This window comes from Erpetoichthys calabaricus, chromosome 3 (assembly GCF_900747795.2).
Source record: "Erpetoichthys calabaricus chromosome 3, fErpCal1.3, whole genome shotgun sequence".
In the NCBI taxonomy this organism is placed as follows: domain Eukaryota; kingdom Metazoa; phylum Chordata; class Cladistia; order Polypteriformes; family Polypteridae; genus Erpetoichthys; species Erpetoichthys calabaricus.
The window spans coordinates 55,350,800-55,373,316 of NC_041396.2; positions in this window are offsets into that span (position 1 = coordinate 55,350,800).

Consider the following 22,517-nt stretch of genomic DNA (forward strand, 5'->3'; position numbering starts at 1 on the left):
TTTATTTTAATTTTATATGTAAATAATTTTGAAAATCCCTAGGTGCTACCATAATCTTGATCTTTATTTATTGTTGTTATGGCACAGGACCCATGTCTGTGTGATGTCGGACGCCACCAGTATAAAACACGGCAGTGCTGTTCAGTCAGCATGCAGGTATTTGAATCACAATCAAGCATTTTACTTTTTTTTCATCTACTGGTAAAACAGAATACTTGGAACATAACATTAAAAGCAGTCATGAGCTGAAGAGGGATTTTGGCAAGGTACATCAGCTGCAGAAAGAGAAGAATGCTCTGCAAAAACAATTGAATGACCTAACTGCTACTTTGCTGCATTTAGCAGCAGAATTGATTCAGGAGAGGAAGAACACTTAGAGAAAGAAAATGTAGTTATGTTATTCTGATTTTTAGCTGATGGCTTTCGTTTTGGTTTCCCACAAGTGTTATGAGACTCCCTGGTTATGACACTGTGGTTCTGTTTAGCGATTTTCTGCTTGCTTTTCCCTCAGTGGCTCCCTGCTCATGTTATTCTTTAGTCTTTGGATTGGCCATTTTAGCCACAACACTCCAAGACTACTTGAAGACATGCACACAGAGTAACCCTGGGACAAGTAAAAAAATATATACCCGACAGTACCTGATCCAAAGAAGAAAACTGCAGTTCCATCAGGAAAAACCCATTAGAATGTAAAGAGACGTTATTCTGGAAATGCTATGAGGTAGCAACCTGGTGCAATGCACAGCCATGGCACTCAAAGTTACACTTATATATTTAAAATTAAGAGAACAATACAAAAAATAGAAGCATGACTTGTCTATTTTACTATCTAATGTATTATGCATAAACAAGCAGTCACAGAATTAGTTTACAACATAGGAAAGGTTAGATTGATGGAAGTTGCTGTGCAAATTGGAAAAAAGATCTCAATAATCAACTACAAAGGGAAATACAGGAGAGAGATCTGCACCGGCATGCCTCCTGAAATAAGAGAATGACGCAACTGTACATCTGAAATAAAAAAAAATTAAAATGTGGCATCAAACCTGCTTATGAATCATTAGAAAGTATAAAACGATAAAAAAAGTGATCAAAATGAAAAATAATCCATTTCTCAATATTTAAATAACAGTGTATAAACCAGTGTTCAATTACAATGTAAATACAAAAGCACATAAATAAAATATGAATAAAGATAAAAAATTACTGTCACACTAGAAAAAAAAGCTGCATGATTTAAAAAAGCAATTTAAAATGCACAAAAAACTCAATCGGCAGCTAACATACTGAAAAGCTCTTGTGACATGACACCTGTTTATTCAAGACCACTGATGGCTGTTTTACACAATTTATTGTAAATTATCTAATTATTATTACTTGTTATTTGGATGACCCCTTTCTCTAAGCTGACTTACAACCTTTTCTGAGAGATGCAATTGGTTCCATTTTTTTTATTTTACTTCCATTTGGAGTACAAGCAGGTGATGTGACTAGCTTACGGTCACACAGTGTCAATAACAGGATGTAAACCCACAATCTCTGGGTTTGATGTCCGAAGACTTAATAATACAATATAATTATTTCAAAGAGTCCTATAGATAGCCTTGAGAACCTTATAAAACCTGCTTAATGAAATTCAGGGTTACGGTGAGTTGGAGCCCAACAGCATCAGGCAAGTAACAAGTTTGCCCAGGATGCCAGTCCATTGCAGGGGATCCTCACTCACAACATCCATACTGACTCTCACGTGCATACCCATCATTCTGGGTGGGTCTCAGTGGGCCATGTGCGCCCATTCAGACTGGAAGACATATCTGTTAATGATTTTTTTATGAGGAAAAGTACTTTTTGCTTTTGAAACTAATGATAATAATGTATACATGCACTTGTGAATTCTCAAAAATGTAAACAGTTGATTTTTTTTCTATAAAGAATGGCGCTTCTCTAGTAACCATGATTATATTTCTTGCACAGATTGGTAACTAATAATAATTGTGTCATTTTAGGTTAAAGCTCGTACATAAGTGCAAAGTAGTTAATGTATGACCTGCACCCACTGCGGTGCTTGTTTTGCTTATACTGTGCATACTGTACATATTTTGCCAGCTCTATTCAGATATTTAGTGCATAATTATTACAGAGTATAGCATTCAATTAAAACAGTATGTGATTAATCTTCTTCATCTTTTTTAACTTCTATGTGGGGTCGATGTGCTCGATCAATCTTCTTTACACAGCTTGGCCCTGCACCTCCTTTGCCAGTTAAGCCCTTTTCCTTCTCATCGTCTTTTACTTTATCCATCCATCTTCATTTTGGCCTTCCTTACTTTTGCCCTCAAATTCATTGTCTCTCCTCATCACATGTCCATACCACATCAACCTACTTTCTTGTACTTTCTTAGATATGTCTCCTACTTTTCTTGTACCTCTGATTATCTACTTTGTTTTTCTGTACATTTTTGTAACTCAACACATCAATCTCAACCTTCTCATTTCTGCCACGTCTAGTTTCTTCTTCTGCAGTCCCTTTACTGCCCATGTCTAAGCTCCATACATCATTGCTGGTCTGACCACTGTCTTAAAAACCTTGCCTTTAATCTTTGATTTAATTCTTCAATCACACAATACTCCTGATGCCTTCTTCCAATTATTCCATTCCCATTGCACTCTATGAGTTATCTCAGCATCTAGTGTTCCATCTTGGGTTACCACTGATCACAGCTCTCTCTCCAGGCAAACTTCTGAATCCAGATCTTCATTAAATCTCATATATTCTGTATTTGTCTAATTTATTTTCAACCCTCTATCTCCCAAAGCCCTTTTCCATTCTTCCAACTTCCTCTCCATTTCCAGTTTCCTGGTGCTACAGTGTCATCAACAAAAAGCATGCACCAGGTGGACTGGTCTTTAATCCAATGACTCAACACATCCATAACCAAATCAAAGAGGTATGGACTTAAATAAGATTCTTGATTCATACTGAGTTCTTGTCTGTTACCCCAACAGTGCTTTTAACCTGTGTCCTTACCCCCTCATACATATCCTGGACAAGCCTCACATACTTCTCTGCTACTCCTCTCTCTCTCATGCACCTCCATACCTCTTGACATGGCACCCTATCATAAGTGTATCATAAATCAATAAACACTATATGGAAACCTTTCTGTTTTTCTCGACGCTTCTCTATCAGCTGTCTCAATGCAAAGACTGCATCAGCTGCTCCTCCCCTATGGTGGTCTCTTCCCTAAGCCTTCTCTTTATAATCCTTTTATAATATTTTAACAATATATTTTTACTTTTGTTGTGGACACTATGGGTGGCAGTTGCCCCTTAAACCCAACAGATAGATACACAGGACACAGGTTAAAAGCACCAAGAACTTGTTTATTTCTTTTCTTCTTCTTGTACAGTGCTGCCCAAGCACCACAGCCACAATATACAATCCAATAAACACAATAATATTCACAATTCTCTCTTTCTATCTCCTCCACACCACCCAGCAAGCTTCGTCCACCTCCACCTGACTGTGGCTCGCTTGTTGAGTCTTCAGCAGTCCTTTATATAGTTCTTGACCTGGAAGTGCTTCTGCTCTTCTGTCCATGTGACTTGTCAGCACTTCCGGGTCAAACGGAGAATTAAACTTCTGTAATCAGCCCGTAAGCATGACTCCTCAGGTCCTTCCACAGCACCCCCTGGCGGCACCCACAGCACCCAACAGGGCTGAGATAGCGAACTCCATGTCCCAGGATGCCTTGTGGGAATTCGGAAGTACTGCTATACTCCAGGGGAGCTGCCATCTAGCATCTTGGGGGAGGCAATGTCCGAAAGTAGCTGCCTTCCCTCATCCTTCCATTCTTGGAGCATCCCGGCCATCCCTTACAGTGTATACAGTGTCCACCATGGTGTTGAAATCGCTTAATTAGTTTATTGTGTGATTGTATTTTTTGTGCTGTCCTTTGGTTAACTCTGGTGTGGCTTCATGTGCTGGAGCCCAGATAAGATAGGTCTAACTGCAGCTCAAAATACCTATGACGTCAGTCATATAATGCACAGAACATCATGGAATGGTCACGTCAGTCACAAAACACACTATGATGTCAGTTTTGCCAACATATTTACTTTATGTCATTTGGCTTATTCGATAGCTGTAATTTAGTTGAGACAGATAATCCTCCCACAACGCTATTCTTAACCATAGGCTTATCTCGTAACATCAACACCCTCCTCAACAGAGAGGAGCTCTGCAGGTCAGCACCTAAACTCTACTGACACGCAATGGGTGTTTCATGACTGATGTTGTGGGTGAGGTTGGAGGCATTACGTGACTCAAGTCATAGGTATTGTGAGCTGCAGTTATGCTCTGTTGACCAAGAGTGGTACTGATTTATCTTTACAAACTATCTCTTTTGAAACTAGTGGTTAATTGATAATAGTGTTAGTGGTGCTGTTTGTTTAATTTAAATTCTTTTGAAATCAATGCTTTATTAAAACAGTACTTAATTATTAACTAAGAATTTTTGGATTTTATATTGGAAATGCGTACTAACAAGTGCCCACCCAAAGAGATGCAAATACTCCCCATAAGATTTGTTTTGGGTGATGGGACTGCTCATAGGGTCAGTTTACAGTCATTACCCCCACTTTACATAAATTATAACGCTAAATATAGTGAAACCTTTACAACCACATCTGAAAAGTGCAAAACCAATATGGCTAGATAAAATACAGATTGCAAAAAAACAGTTTTTTTATGGTGGCATTCCGTATTTTTACTGCAACATCTAATTAAAGCCGACAGTCTGTTTTTGATGAAGAATATGGATTTAATTAAGAAAGTCCCTTTTCCTTCTGAAATTATACTGCAGACCTATTTTAACATTAATATGTATTTTATGTCTATCAATAGGCATCATATAAATTGATTATCACTTCTGATTTCATAAATCAAATGGTAGAGCCTTTCAAATCAATCTGTAGATTAACCTTCAAAAAGTAAGTTCACTTTGATTGATTGTGACAAGTTGGTAAGTAATAATAATTAATCAAAGTGGCATTTTTTCCAGATTTCATTCCATAGTAAAGCTTTTTGTCAGTTCCCAATGTGAAAAAAATGTACACAATAGCAAAAAATGTGAGTACTCATGTCAACCTTGAACCATTCCTTAAGTCTGTACTATCAAAACTCAAAGATAAGTAATGTCTTTCAATGTACTGCTTCATATTTACCAGAAATTCCAAGAAACATTTCCTGCAAGAAAACAGAAGTGAGGGTAATGAGGTGGAATGATGTCCTTGAGAGTGAAGGGGTTTTGGGAGAAAATGTACAAAAACAATCAGTCATAGAAGCTCATTTTCAATTGTAAATTGGAATTTTAGTAATCAATGTAGAGGTATTCACATCAACACTACAATTGATGAAAAAATTAAAAATAGTAGAGCCAAAAACAAAGCAACCCTGCAGCTTTATTTAGCTAAGGAAAAAAATGTTTTGTGTTGATACTGCATCACAGGCGTACTGATTACATTCAGGGGTACATTTTGAGTTTGAGCTTTGGTGGCCATTAGAAAATGCCTGTAGGAGAATTTTACTGCTTAAATGTTGATCTTTGATGGCTCATGAGACTTAAAAGAGATTTTCATTTATGTTTCATTTTAGAATCAACTTTGTCACAGATGCTTCCCCTAAAATTCCTTGGGAGAAATAGCTTTGTATAAAAAGAGATATGACAGTCACAATTGAGAGTTTGGTTTGCAAATCATGTTATATTTTGTGAGATCTCTTTTTAGTCTTTATATTTTTACTGATTATGGGACTGATACCTTTATTCAAGGTGACTTTCAACATCTGAGATATGATTGGTTAAATTTCTTTAGCTTTTCCAACTGCAGCACAGGCAGGTGAAGTGACTTGCTCATGCTCACATGGTGTCAGTAGTGGGATTTGAACCTGGTATCTCAGGGTTTGAAGTCCAAAGCTTAAACTGCAATGCTGCACTACTAATCTCATTCAAGATTTCAGATTTTTTCTTGTAGAATGAGCTTGATCTAATTGGAGCACAGCAATATTTATTACAGCAACTGATGAAGTTAATCAAAACAATGGACTACAGTTTTGTAATTGTGGTAAAGTGTTTTATTACCACAAAGAACTATCCATATATTTCATCATATGTTAATGAGCACACAATCCAAATACTTTCAAACTACAAAAAAAATCTGAGCCCGTTGTGTGACTTTGCTGAGATCTCTTCTGAATACAATACAATACAATTTATTTTTGTATAGCCCAAAATCACACAAGAAGTGATGCAATGGGCTTTAACAGCCCCTACCTCTTGACAGCCCCCCAGCCTTGACTCTCTAAGAAGACAAGGAAAAACTCCCAAAAAAACCCTTGTAGGGAAAAAATGGAAGAAACCTTGGGAAAGGCAGTTCAAAGGGAGACTCCTTTCCAGGTAGGTTGGGCATGCAGTGGGTGTCAAAAAGAAGGCAGTCAATACAATACAATACAATACACAGAACAGAACACAAGTAATCCTCAATACAGTATAAAAATAAAAATATTACAAGTATGGAGCAGAATTTAACAGTAGATGATATCACATAATATGATTTGGATTTGTTTAGAGTCCTGGAGACCTCAGGCATCAAGCTGCCTCCCCCAATTGGCCATTCCACAGCTGAGACAGCCAATCTGATCAAAGGACCCCTCTACCTGACGATTCCTGTGATCCTCTATCAGGGATGACTTTACCTTAGGCAGGCAAAACAACTTGGCAGGTGGGCCATGGCACCAGGTGCCACATTTGAATATCGAGAAGAGATACAGAATAGGTAAGGTTTAGTAGCAAATTACAACTATCATGTTACTTATGTTTTAGTGTTAATGGCTAACAACAGAAATGCAGTCTGTACAGTTAATCAGCAGCTCTAGTCAGGATATGCTAAACTGAAGTAGTGAGTCTTCAGCCGGGATTTAAAAGCTAAGACCAAAGGGGCATCATTTACAGTAGCAGGCAGACCATTCCACAGTTTAGGGGCCCTGTGACTAAAAGCTCGACCTCCCACTGTTATTTTATTAATCCTTGGAATCACAAACAAACCGGCATCTTGAGATCTTAATGTGCACTCTGGTTTGTAAGTCATGACAAGTAAGTTCAGACATGTAAGTTCAGACAAGTAAGTAGGACTTTGGCCATTTAATGCTTTAAATGTTAAAAGGAGGATTTTGAAATCTGTGCTAAACTCAACTGGGAACCAGTGTAAGGACTTAAGAACTGGAGTTATGTGTTCGTATTTCCTTGTTCTTGTAATAATTCTTGCAGCCGCATTTTGTATTAACTGGAGGCTGTATAAAGAACAGTCTGAACATCCTGTGAACACTGCATTGCAGTAGTCAATTGTACTAGAAATAAATGCATGAATTAATTTCTCAGAATCCTGTTTATTTAGAAAGCGCCTTAATTTCCCAACATTTTTAAGATGGAAGAAACATGATCTGGACAACTTTGTAATATGCTCTTTAAATGTCATGCTAGAGTCAAAGATAACTCCTAGATTGCGGGCTGATTCAGTAAAATTAATGGTGATTCCAACTGAGCTAAATGATGACAAAATATTGTTGTGATCAGCGTCATTCCCTCCAATTATTAATATCTCTGTTTTATGGGTGTTTAAAGACAAGTAGTTCTCATCTATCCACTCCTTTAATTCACTAACACAACTAATTAAAGCTAACATTGGAGAAACTTCATTTGATCTAAATGAAAGGTATAACTGGGTGTCATCTGCATACGAATGAAAATTAACATTATGTTTCCTAATGAGAGATCCCAGTGGAAGCATGTAAAGTGAAAACAGTAAAGGTCCCACTGCTGAGCCATGCGGGACACCATATCTCACTTCTGTGTATAATGATGGAGTACTGTCAGCACATTTCTGTACATATTGGAATCAATTTGATAAATAAGAACTAAACCAAGCGAGCACAGTGCCTGTAAGCCCAACATCATTTTCTAGCCAGTGCAGTAAAATAGAATGATCAATGGTGTCTAACAACATAATTATAGTGGAGTTTCCTTCAACAGAGGATATCAGAATGTCGTTTACAACCCCTGTTAGTGCCGTTTCTGTACTATGACCAGTGCGGAAACCAGACTGGAATTTCTCAAATAAATTGTAATGCGTAAGGGGTGACTGAAGCTGATTGGCGACTACTTTTTCTAGTATTTTAGAGAGAAAGGGTAAATTTGAAAGAGGTCTATAATTATGTGTATGTCAAGGTCTGACTTTTTAAGTAATGGTTTAATGACTGACACTTTTAGTGCATCAGGTACTGTACCATGCAATAATGAACTATTAATAATGTTAAGAATAGGCGCTGCAAGAACATCCATTGCATTTTTTACTAGTTTTGTTGGCAGTGGATCTAGGGAACAAGTAGTGGGTTTCATTTTAGAAATTAAAGTTAAGACTTCCTGCTCAGTTACAGGATTAAAATTACTCAAGTGCTGAATGCAATGTGAGACAGGGTCTGCTAAGCTAGTATGTGGTTTGTACTGTGATGCAGAGATCTGGGATCTTATATTTTTAATTTTCTCATTGAAGAAGTTCATAAAGTCTGTACTGCTAATATCTGTTGGTATTATGCACTTTTGATTTAAATTCCCATTTGTTAATTTAGCCTCTGTTCTAAATAGTACCCGAGGATTTTTATTATTGCTATCTATTATTGTAGAATAGTATTCTGAGTGAGCCTTAAAGAGAGCATTTTTATATTTTTTAACACTCCCTTTTCATGCAATTTGAAAGACATGTAGCTTTGTTGTTCTCCATCTGCGCTCCAGTTTTCGACACTCTAATTTAAATATGTGCTTTGATAACTTTTGTTTTAAGGGGAGCCACTGCGTCCAAAGTATCTCTCAAGGTCACATTATAATGTGATGTTAGCTGATCTAAATTGTTTTCCACGTTTACATTTGATGTTAACTGATATAAATGGTTTTCCACAATTACACTGGACTCACTCAAAGTATCTATAAATTTTGAAGCAGAATTACAATCTAGATGACGCACTGTCTTTGTTTTAATCTGTGAGTGTGTTGGCAAGGGCAGGACTAAATCAAATGTAATTAAGTAGTGATCGGAAATAACTTCATTTAATGGAATAATATTTAAATTTTGAATTTCAACTTTGTAAGTTAGAATTAAACCTAATGTGTGGTTATGATTATAAGTTGGACCTTTGACAACCTGACAAAATCCTACTGAATTTAACAAATAAGTAAAACATTTGCTTAAAGTGTCAATTTCCACATCAATGTGTACATTAAAATCCCCCGTCAATACTACGTGATCATAATCAGATAAAAGGTTGTTAAATTCAGTCATGAACAATGAATATGGCCCTCGTGCTCTGTAGACTAGCACTATAATTGTGTTGGAATCTGTTTTAATATTTAAAATAAATGCCTCAAAGGATGTAAAGTCACCTAAATTTTTTGAAGTGATTTGTATTTTTTTTACAATTTATTATTTTCTAGTCTTATGAAGGAATGAGTATCCATCTGGTGACGCCTCAGCTAGGGGAACAGTATCAGATTTACTAAGCCAGGTTTCAGTGAGAAGACACAGATCAGATTTAGTACTTAATATAGTATCATTTACCAAAACAGCTTTACTTCCAAGAGAGCGAATGTTCAATAAACAGCATTTAAAACTGCATGCTTCTTTCTGAATTGGTGATATATTTTTTGTTTTAATTTGAAGTAAATTTCTATTATAGGTGCCCCTGGTGGAGGGTCTGGTTTTATCTCTTGGTCTAATTATACACCTTATTTTTTGGTTATGAAGTAATTTAAGGTTTGCTTCAAGACTAAATTTATAAGATACCCCATAACAGGGATTATGGGTAACAGATTCAGGATAGTAACATGTGGGATAAACAACAGCCTGTAATTTAAAATCACATATCCGCAGCATAGATGTTGCTCTAATCAGCCAGCCAGGCAGTTTTGCTGCCATAATTTGGGATAATACATAAGATCCCCTCCAGTTAGGATGAAGATCATCTTTTTTTAAAAATCCAGGCCTTTCCCAAAAATCATCCCAATTGTTCACAATGGATATGCTTTTGTTTGCACACCAGGTTTCTAGCCAGCAGTGAAGGGAACGCAATCTGCTATAAATCACATCCCCTCTATATAATTTTAGTACACAATACTATAGACTTTATAATCTTCAAGTTCAAAGTTTATTGTCATGTGCACAGTAAGGAAACACGTTTCCCTGTACAATGAAATTCTTTCTTTGCTATCCACATCTAATGCCAAAACCAATGTATAAAGATAAACATAAATAATAAGCAGCAGATAGATAATAAGTAACAGAGGCAGCATAAAGTATAAAAACAAAATAGAAGTGTAAAATGTAACTGTGCAGGTAGGTGTGTGATGGAAAAGTCAAATACAGTTGTGTGAGGTAGATAGAATGAGGTGAACCACGGTTATAAACTCCAGTCAGTTATTTAGGAGTCTAATTTCCTTGGGGAAGAAAGAGTTCTTTAGCCTGGAAGTCCTGCATTTCATACTTCTATACCTCTTGCCTGAGAATAGAAGTGTGAAAAGTTCGTCTTGGGGGTGGGTGGGGTCCCTAAGTATCGAGGCAGTTCTCATTTGATTCTGCAGTTGTAGATGCAGTGCAGAGAGGGCAGTAGGGTCCTGGTGTTCTTCTCAGCAGTCTTTACCACTCTCTGCAGACGTTTGTGGTCCACAGCAGTAGTGCTGCCGTACCACATGGTGTTTGCAGCTGGTCAAGATGCTCTCAACAATGCAGCTGTAAAAGTTGCCGAGGATCTTAGTCGACATACCAAACTTCCTCAGCCTCCTCAAAAAGTACAGCCGCTGCTGGGCCCTCTTGACCAGCTGTATGGTGTTAAGTGTCCAAGTGAGGTCCTCACTGATGTAGACGCCCAGGTATTTAATGCTGCTCACTCTCTCCACTTGAAGCCCTCAGATGAACAATGGCCGGTGAGATCTTCTCCTTCCTCATGTCCACTATCATCTACTTCATCTTGTCTGTGTTGAGGGTGAGGTTGTTGTCCTCACACCATGATGCCAGACTGTCCACCTCCCTCCTGTAGGCCGCCTCATGTGATGATGATACTAGTGATGCGTCCTATCACTGCGGTGTCGTCTGCGAAATTTAGGATGATGTTATCTTTGTGGGAGGTGACACGGTTGTGGGTGAACAGGGTGTAGAGGATGAGGCTGTGTTTGTGATAATGGTGGCTGAAGTCCTATTACCAATCCTGACAGACTGGGGCCTGCCAGTCAGAAAGTCTAGGAGCCTCACAGAGGGTGGGATTCAGGCCAAGTGCAGACAGTTTATGGGTGAGTTTATGGGGGATAACCGTTTTAAAGGCGGAGCTGTAGTCAACAAAGAGCATCCTGATGTAGGAGTCTTTGTTCTCCAGATGGGAGAGGGAATAATGTAGTGCGGCTGCGACAGCATCTGAGGTGGATCTGTTGGGCCGGTAGGCATATTGCAGGGGGCCCAGAGTGTCCGGTATGCTACTCTGAATGTGGGCTAGCACCACTCTCTCAAAACACTTCATGATGATTGGAGTGAGTGCTACCGGCCTGTAATCAATCAGGCAGGTGGGTGGGCTTTTTTTTAGCAGACTTAAAGCAGGACGGAACGATGCTCTGACTGAGGGAAAGGTTGAAGATTAAGCACAGAACATCAGCCAGCTCGTTGGCACTTGCTCTGAGAGCCCACTCAGGGATGTTGTCTGGTCCATCTGCCTTACGGGGGTTGATCTTCTTTAGTGCTTTGTGTACCTGACCTGAAGAGACCATTGGGGGAGGCAAGGGGGGTTGGGTGGTCCAGGTGTGTGTGTGCGCCTCCACATTGTGCCGTTGCTGGATGTCTCAAAGCAGGTGTAGAAAGTGTTGAGATCATCTGGCAGACTGTCTGTGGAGCTGATTGTGATGTTGGTGCTCCTGTAGTCTGTGATGTGCTGTAGGCCCTACCACATACTACCAGAGTCAGCAGTATAATAGAAGCCCTCCAGCTTCTCTCTGTACTGCCTCTTGGCTGCTGTGATAGCTTTTCTTAGTCTGGACTTCGCAGCTTTGTACTCCATCTCAATGCCTGATCTAAATGCAAGAGAGCTGGCACACAGCATGTGGCGTACCTGACTGTTTATCCAGGGCTTCTGGTTGTGGAACTTCCTGACTGGTGTTGTGGGCACGATGTTGTCAGTACAGGTGCTAATGTACCCAGTCACATACTCAGCATAGTCCTGTATGCTGAAAGAAAAGTCCTCCAGAGTGGCAGCATCCCTAAACACATCCCAGTCTGTCTGAGCAAAACAGTCCTACAGGGTGCTCTCAGTCTCTGGGATCCAAAGTTTAACTTGCTTAATGATAGAGTTTGTTTGTTTCAGTCTTTGTCTGTAGGCTGGGTACAGGAATAGAGAGATGTGGTCCGATTGTCCGGAGTGGGGGAGGGGTGCAGCCCTGTATGCACTGTGTATGTTGCTGTAAACATGATCCAGTGCGTTCTTCTCACGAGTGGGAATGTTCACGTGTTGGTGGTATTTAGGAAGTACTGTCCATAAATTGCACTGATTAAAGTCACCAGCTGCATCTGGATGAGCTGTCTCTAAGGCGCTGATGACGTCATGGAGTTTGTCGAGTGCTGCTGCGGAGTAAGCTTGTGGGGGGATGTAAACATGGGCCAAAAACACAGCAGTGAATTCCCTCGGTAGATAATAGCGTCGGCATTTCAGCAGTAAAAACTCCCCATCTTGTGAGCAGTGCTTATAAACAGTCCGTACGTCTCCACACCACGAGTTGTTAATAAACACACAGACACCCCACATACACCCCCCCCCCCCCCCCTTTTAGCCTTACTGGTGGCTGCGGTACGGTCCCCTCGGTGCACGGAGTGAGTCTTTAGCTGAATGCTGCATTCTGGGACTTTGTCCGAAAGGCAGGTCTTGGTGAAAATTAGAGCGCAGCACTCTCTTATTTCCCGCTGTGCCATAATCCTGGCTCTTAGCTCATCCAGTTTGTTTTCCAGAGTCCGTACATTGGCTAGCAAGAGGCTGGGTTGCGGTGGTCAGCTAGCGTGGGCTTTCAGCCTAGTGTGGAGCCTTCCCCTCTTGCCTCGCCGTCTCCGGAGCACTCTCCTGGGGCCAGCTTGGTCACTTGAGCTCGGGGTCTTCCTGGGTGTGGTTGTGCTGTTGGCAGCGAGAGTGAACAATGAATTGTAGCTTAGATGGTATAAAACCGGTAAATACCAGGGGTTTGTGTGAGTTAGCAATGTCCAGCAATACCTGTCTGCTGTATGATAGTCGTTAGTGCAAAGCATTTGTGCGCTGTAGAGAAAAACAAAAAACAAAACAAAAAACGGCATGAAGTGGAGCGAGCAAACACGTCTGCCACGCATGTAAGGAGAAAAATCTGAGACAAACACACATATCTCCATTTTATTTTTTTTTATCTCATTGATGTCAAGAACAAACAAAACAGGCATTAAGGAGATCTCTTTTTTGATTATTTATTCATATGAGAACTCAGTGAAGTCAGTCTCTCGCCTCTGGTGGACTGTGAATTCCAGCTATTTTTGGGTTTTTTTGGGGTTTTTTTGCTGATGCAGTTTGGCCATGTTTGACATATTCTGTCATTATTTTTGAGTCTGTTCCCTGTTTACCACAGTAAGTTTCCAATTTTTGTGACTTGTGGCACCTTCAGTTTGGGCACTGACTTCTTTGAAAGTCAGTAAGTTCATCCATGGTGTTTTGAAAACTCACATGTCAAAATGTTAGTTGTAAGACCTCTTTTACATCCTGCTAATTGGTCAACCACTCCAATATACCTCACTTTTGCAGCTGCCTGTGTAAATGTGATTTTGTTAGTTCAAAGTTAAATTCACATTTACGAGGTGTTTGTTACTTTGTCTATGCCATGTATGTATTTGTATATACGGATTACGCTGTGTAACATGGTCACATTAAGCAGTGTGGCAGACAGCCGGGGGCCTTGCCTGGTTGGGACGCCCTTCTGATGACAGGACCGGGGGAGAGGACATGTCAACAGCAGTACCTCCCCCGGAACACGAGAGGGCAGTCCCTATAGATGACATCAGGGCCATGGGCTTGGAGCTTGGAAGCTCAACCCTGATGGGGCCCATTAGCCTCCGACAGGGGGTGCCTGGACAGCCTTGGTCTGCAGAACTTCCTCCACACCTGGAGGTGCTGCCAGAAGAGGATCTGGGTTCCCATGCAGCACTTGATGGCCGGGGAGCACCTACAGCAATTCCGGGTGTGGTATAAAAGAGGCCACCTCACTCCATTCAAGGAGCCGGAGTCGGGAGGTGGAGGACAGAGCTTGTGTGGAGGAGTGAAGGCGGTAATCATAGTAGCAGAAGAAGAAGGCAAGAGAGAGAAAGAAGGAAGAAACTGAGCCATAATTGAGGGTACTGTGTGCTAAAAGAAAATAAAAGGGTGTATTTTGCACTTGTGTTTCTGTGCCTTTGTGTGCCTGGAGCTGAATTCCACAGCAGATATGGATTATGGGCAAATATGCAAAGGCTATTCAGTATTTTTAAAAACACAAGCTGTGGAGCAATAGAAATTATAGACAAAAATTCAATGAACAAGCAGTGAACATACAATAGCATGCTGAAGTAGTAATTTGACTACAACAACACCACATTTATCACATTTCCATACTTAAGGTAACACAAAATGCCCTACAAGCAGTAATGGAAAAATTAAGTTATAAAAGAACTAAAGTGGAAGCGTCCCTAGCTCTTCTCTGATAGTTAAAGTGTCTAATTTGATAACATATGTCATAGTCAGATGGCCAGAGAGGACAGGAAAACAACACTGCAGCTGGCAAGGAAACAATGACAGGTAAGGAAGTACACTAAGAGCTTTTGAGAGCATTATGGTGAACATTACTCAGCAATTGAAGATGCTACAAGACACTGGCAAATTCAAACACATACATACAGTAGGACTCAACTCTGGGAAAACTATTAAATTTGAGATTATTGGCAAAAATTGACTAGTTCAAGTTTTGTGAGCTTTTCTGTATTTAAATGTTTTAGCAAGATTTCTGCTCATGTTTAGAAGCAGCTTTCAAAAGCCAAATCGCCATGGCAGAGCCGGGCACCAATAAGAAGAATCATCTTAAACAGACAGGAAGGGCACTTTGCTTAGATAATAATTTAGGAAATCATATATTAAAGTTTTACAAATACAAAAAGTTAACAGTAATGTTAATGTTCAAAATATCCCATGGCCTTTTTATTTCTCTTCTCATTACTGAACACCAAATGGCCCACAGACACCACCCAGCCCAGTCACAATGGGTTTATGTATAGAAAAAAGGCAACCAGTTTTTTCAAGGGAGGTATATGTCACAGGCTACATAAAGATAAGACAATAAACACTTGCCATCTCAGGACTTGTCTATACAAAACATAATATTTTGTCCCTGGCCTACCTTTCACCTCCTCTCTTCAGGCACACCAGTGATTCTGGTTGGTCTCTCTCCATTTCCTTGCCAGGTGAATCGTTCTCCTCCACTTCACTTGTGACTCCAAGCTCGCCTGGCCGAGTGAAGGAGGCTGCTTTCAAAGTTCAGCCCTTCAATGCTTCTGGGATTACATGCCAATTGGTTCTGGGTCATTCTTGACCCTTTGGGAAGCCTATAGCTGTCTGCTTAAAGGGCCAGGCACACCAGCAGTGTATTTGGCTGCAACCTGGGTGTAGTTTTCTCCTGCTCCATCAAAGCTGGAAAGACTAATAGGTAATGTCTAGTCCCCTTGGGCAACCTTCACTACTCCATCTGGGAAGGGATCTCCAGTCCCCAGTTGGCTCCTTTGTGTCCTGTCCAGCCAGTGGTCCTGACTAAGCCCCAGAGGGCACATTGGCCTCCTGTCGAGGCAGTGTTCCTGATCAGCTCCTGGACTGCATATTGGCTTCTTGTCTGGGCAGTGGTCCCAGCCCTGCTAACCATCACAGTATCTTTTTACATGCTAGATAGTGTTAATTTATTTGATTAAATTTAAAAAAAATACAAAAAGGCTAACATCTTTGTGAAACCAAAGTCAGATTTTACATTGTCACACATGTGCAAATAGGAGGCAGCTGAAGGGTTTAAAGAGTAATGGTAACACATCTGCCCGGAGGGCGGCGGGGTGCACTAACTCTCTTTCTAAGTCTCCTGCAGACCTTTCCCAGGAAATCCCACCAGGAACCACTGCCTCAACTCGGGACACATCACTTCTGGTCCCGGCCCCGAGGGATGTCGTCCTCAGGGCCGGAAGTGATGTGTCCCGAGTACGACATCACTTCCTGCAGACTTCCTATAAAGCCTCACTCCCTTCCTCTGGATTTCAGTTCTGTTTTGGACTCAGTCTTGTAAACTACTCTTGCTTACAATTATTTATTTTGCAGCCAGGAACAGATTATATGGGTGGCTGCCCCAAACCTTTACCATGTCTGAAGTCTCGTGCTTTTACAACATATAATAAAATAACAAGCCTATACCCTAAATCTCACCCTAAACCAACAACAAATAAGGAGCCTGAATAGACCAACAAGTGAGGATTGGCAACTGCACCATCACCATCACCATCACCATCAAGGAGATAAAAAGCAAAGGGATTACAGTGTTAATTCAATGCAAATCACTTTAGCAAAATTTCAATTAAAAAATCTTTTTTTAATCCCACATAAACTTTTCACAAATAAACTAGCACTGCATTCATTATTGTACATTATTTTATTACGTCTCAATCCCTAAAATTTGCATGAAAGCCTTGAGATGTCAAGTAAAATGACACCTTTTATTGGCTAACTAAAAAGATTACAATATGCAAGCTTTTGAGGCAACTCAGGTCCCTTCTTCAGGCAATGATTACATCTTGCCTGAGTTGCCTCAAAAGCTTGCATATTGTAATCTTTTTAGTTAGCCAATAAAAGGTGTCATTTTACTTGACTTCTCACTACATTCATAATGGCTAACACGGTACAACAACCTAGTGCTACACGAAAGCCTTGAAATGCCGTTGCTTTGAATACTTCATTTTTAAAAAATATTTTATTTATTTTAACATGTCAGTGCAGCTCTCATACGCATTCTATTTTAGTAAACTAATCAGAGTTACAGTATTTAACACTTCATCTTATAGTCATAATCAAACCCATCGTCCCCACCAAACAGGAGTCAGGAAAATCGGGACGTTAGTACAGTAAAGAACAGTTAAAAGCGTCACAGCAGTTGACTTTGACCACTGATTACTCCGAAGAGTCCTTCCTGATAATGACATTCATGAGGTGCTGCTACAGTATAAACTCAATAATATTTTATTAATGAGTCATGTCATGCAAATGTAGCTTTCTCACATTGTGCACAATGCAGAATATCATTTTTCCTTTGCATTGTGTTTGGCAGGGTGAACTTCTTCATTTGAAAATAATAACAATATTCTAACATTCCTTTTACTGGAGAAAGCCTTCAACGTGACTCTATTTGAACCTTGTCTGAACCAATGCACTAGCCAGGTTCCCACTGTACATCCATTTGAAAGGCCTTATCTCAAATGGATGCCAGTTCTCAACGTTGACTATAAGAGAAGACCACAGGCTATCTAGCTCTTTGTACCATGTAGATATTTACACAACATGTCATCTTGTGCTGCTGTTTGCATCTGACATCTTACCTCCAGGATCAACTGTTCGCTACTACCCTGGTTCCTTTTATTGGTTCCATTGCTCCATCCACTTCCTAGTAGCTCATGTGCATTATCTGTGGTTTTCTGTCACGTCCAGGTGGCCAGTTATCTTCTGGTTCTTTCCGTGGATGTTACCTGTGTGGTTGTCAATCAGATCCTGTATTACAGTATGGCGAGTGAGTAGTGCAGTGTACATTATGATAATAAATTGCAGTAAAAAGCTGTGGTGTTCCATCCAGGATTTATTGTAATCACAAGGGTTTCTGACACAATAGGCAGCTACAGTAACAATAGCACTCCAATAAGGTTTAAGCAAAGACAAAACATGTGGCGGAGGGAGGCAGCTGCCTGAACACATATCTGTCAAGTTTTGCCTCATCCAAGATATATAGTTTTTTTTTTTTTTTAACGTCTAAGTCAAGAAATGTATAATTTTAAAGTGAATTAGACCATGCTGAAGAAAAAGAATGCATTCTGTGTAGCATCGACTTCCATTCATTGTCTGAGAATCTAATTATAAGGCTCAATTCCCACTGCTATTTCACATTATCAAGAGTGGTGTTATTATAGAAACACGGTATACTCTTGAGATATTTCCTTTATCAGTATTAATGGGATATTGTAGGGCCAACATACTGGACAAAGAAAGGATATTAGGAAAGGAAGGAAAGTCGTTAATGCACATGGCTCTAGCTGCAAAATAATGGAAGACATGTTTTCATGGGTACAGTATATTTAAGTTGTTTAAAGGAAGCAAATATGCTATTAATGTGGAACATAACTCTTTAAAGAACTCCATGTCATATACTTCCACTACATATAAATGTAGTGAAATTTGAGGAGGGGGGTAAGTATTAGTTTGTAATGGGGACATTTATATTGCAGCCTAGGCTTCAGGAATCACTGATGCCATATTCTCAGTGGAAGTGTTGACTTGTTTACTGTGGTTTGCAGATAACGTAGACTGTGAAGAGGAAGTCATAGATTTACTCTCCAGAGGTAGCCTTACAGGACTGAGTTCAGCATTACATAACACAAAAGTCTCAAAGTGTGGACGTTTACTACAAAACTGTAAATTAGGTAGAGCCATGCCTAATTTATATACAGTACAAGTCAAATCTCTGGACACATCTAGTCAATGATGGATATTTCTTTATTTTTACAATGGTTTACATTTTCAAGTTAACTATGAAACAGATTACATGGAATTAAACAGAGAACCAAAAAGTCCTGAACAAATCAAAATGATCTTATATTTGGGACTCTTCAAAATAACCCTCTTTTCCCTTTATGACAGTCTGTACAAATCCACAATCATTAAATCACCCTCATGTGTCTGTGCGCCACGTTAAGGGTTAGTGAATGGGGCCCCTTCCTCATTTATGTTTTTAACATAACACAATCCCAAAGTAGGAAAGGGATAAATACCCTCATTTGGCATCATTTAATTTTTTTTATGGTACACCATAATATAACAAAAAAAATGTGGAATTAGCAAAAAGACCTGGTAGACCATCATTTATTTAGAAGGTTAGTCAATCCAAAAAATTGAAAGTATTCTGCAAATGTCTCTGAGTGCCGTTGCAAAAACTATCAAGCGCTTTGATGAACACCAGCTCTGTTGAGGTCTGGTAAAGGACTAGAAAACCAAGAGTTGCCTCTGCTTCAGGTAAGAAGTTCATCAAAGTCACCAGCCTTAGAGATTGACACTTACTGTACTATAAGTTTAACCAACACACACATCTAGCAGAATTGCTTGCAAGAAGTCACTCCTAAATGCCATAGATAACAAAAAAGAGGCTTGATTAGACCAAGCAACACATGCTCCGCTGTGTCTTTGTGAGATGCCTGTGTTGTTTCCACTGTGAAGCTTGGCAGAGGAAGTGTGATGGTGTGGGTTTGGTTTCAGGTGACAAAATAGAAGATCTGTTTATATTATCATTAACCTACATATACAGTATTACATGCAAATGAGGTTTTCTAAAGGACTTGTTTATATAAAAAGGGTGTGTGCTAGGAAAGGTACAGAAATGTGGTAAAATAGTATTGTAATAATGTCAGTTCTTAAGATGAAGTGAAGGTGAGAACACCTGATGAGGGCTACAGTATACATGTTGTTCTTAGTTTATTTTCCTTTCAGTTGTGAGTGCCATGGTGGACTGATGACATGACCTCTTGCCAAGATGGAAGGTGCCAGGAGATGGACTGTGACATGTGCTCCGTGGCGTTGTGTCAATTTTAAATAAATAAATAATGGACGTGCTCATGCTGGGGAGTGGAACAGGTGCGAGCGATTGTCTGAGTGGGCGGCTCATCTCCGGGTTGGTGCAAAGTGGTCAGCTGTCCATGTGTTGCCTTGCCAGCATGCACGGGTGATCTGATTGTCTCATTATCAACCCAGGGCAGCAATCAGGCAGTTGCACCTGCAGCCGCTCCCCAGTATAATAAAGGGGAGTGCAAGGGATAGATGAAAGGAGAACAAAGCGGAGGTTAAAAGAAAGAAAAAGAGGAAGAGGGAGCGAACGAGGTGGCAGGTAGCTGTGAGGACAGCCCCTCCAGGAAGCGGGTGAGCTGAGCAACTTAGGGATCTGGAATGACCAGGTGGTGCTGGATGATTGCCGCAGAAGTCCGGGATGGCAGCAGGAGTGAGTGAGGCTCGGACTGGGAGCCCCATTGTGAATGCCATGGCCTTTGTGTACCCGAGCCTGGGGTCCAGAGTGGGAGCTTTGTTAAAACCCAGGAGAGGCAGGGATCTGGACCTGTAGAAGGCTGGTAGATGCCTGTCGGATAGCTATGTCCTTGGCTGTAAGGTCCAGTCAGGATAAGCTGAGGAGGCAGCCGATTATAAAGGAGTATACCCGGGCTCATGATTTTAAAGACAGTTTATCCGTGTTTTAACCTCATTTTAATGACTTTAATATTTATTGGATTTTAACCTCCACTCAACACTTTATTTGATTGGATTATTTATTCATTGAAGACTTAGCACTGCACTGTTTAAACACTTTTGTTTGACTGTTTTCATGAAAGCACTTCTGCACTTTTGCACCTACCTATTGCAATGCATGAGTGTTCTTCTTTGCTCGGCTCAATCCCTTGAAAATGTTATCAGCAGTGGTGGGTTCTGGGTCTCCCAAAGAGAACCAGTAGCATGGAGCCAACCTGCACCATCACATGGACAAGCACAAGCCGGAGGCCAGGAGCAGTTCCATCTCCCATAGATTAGGTGGTAGTGGTCCACTGGCGGCATCCCAGCTCGGAGACCTGCTGGGGTTCATGGGAACTGCAGTCCACAAGTGTAACCCTTTTGGGGTCCAAGGGTGAAAGAAGAGGGCACTGTCAGGGGAGGACTGTTCTCCTCATGACTTTCCAGGTCACCAGAAGCCATTCTGGGTCTAGTATAAATACAGCCCTGTGCCTTACCTCAATTAGTCAGAGCTGGTAGGCTCTGAATACTGTGGCATATGGTTGGGACCAGGGGAGGGAGCATATCCAGAGCATTACCTCCTCTGGAGTGCTAGGTGTCAGCCCCCCTGGGTTGCAGTGGTGCCTCGGACTCCCACAGGGCTCCACGGGACTTGGAGTGTGCTACAGCCCTGTTGGGTTCTGTGGGTGCCATCCAGGGTGTGCTGCAGCTGCTCTTGACCCTTATAGGCAGCTCTTCTGCCACATCTGGAAGTGCTGTCAGAAGTGGAACAACAAGCACCAGGAGCACTTCCGGGTACCTTATAAAAGGAGCCAGCAGACACTACTCCGGGAGACGGAGTCAGGTGGGAGAAGACGAAGCTTGCCAGGAAGAGTGGAGGAGGAAAGAAAGAAGAAAAGTGTTGTGTGCTTTTGTTGTGTGGAACAGTGTTGTGCTTGTGGGAAAATGGGGGAAGGCGTTTCCCACAAGGGAAAAAGAAAATAAAAAAATACATGTGTGCCTTGAATTTGTGTTCCACGCCTGTCTGTGTCAGGTTTGGCCGGTGGTGCGCCCCCTGGTGGTCCACAATACTTACATTATTGTGAGAGTTCAATTTTTAATTTTTAAAACATCTGTAAACCTTTCTGAAGACATGTTTTTGAGTGTGGATTGATGTATCCATTGAAAATTAAATCCACAACACATTAAAGTGTGCAGAAAGTGAAGAGGTCTGAATTCTTTCTGTATCCACTGTATGCTTGTATTTGTGGCCAGTTTGTACATTTAAACTTGTCATACATTTGGAAGAATTGTGCTCTGAATATCATAAATGTGCCAATATGGTGAAATAGTATTTTCATCCATCCAGTTTTTATGGACAAGGAACATACACTGGCACTAACGAGAGCAAAGCAAGAATCAACCCTGGACATGATGCAGACTCACAGTGTCACCTTTCCATTTAACAATAAAGCTTTGAACAGGAGGTGGTGGCCTCAAGCCTTGCTAAGCTCCAACATTACTCATTGTGCCAGTAGAGTATGATCCCTTTGTGTTTTACGTGGGATAGAGAGATATTTAAACAAGTGCATATGTACATACAAAATATTTAACTCAAAAGGGAAAGAAAGAAGCAATGTCAATGATCTGTTCACACTGCTGACTAGGCCTCAAGTTCTGCTGCGTGAAAGAGCTTCTGTGTCTTCATTATTCTTATGAGAGACAACTCATACACAAAACAGCCCAAAACTGACTTCACTCTTTTGTAATTAGTGCCTGTAGAGAAAAGCCAAGCAAAATGACACCTTTTATAGTTAGCCAATAAAAGGTGTCATTTTGCTTGGCTTTTCTCTACATT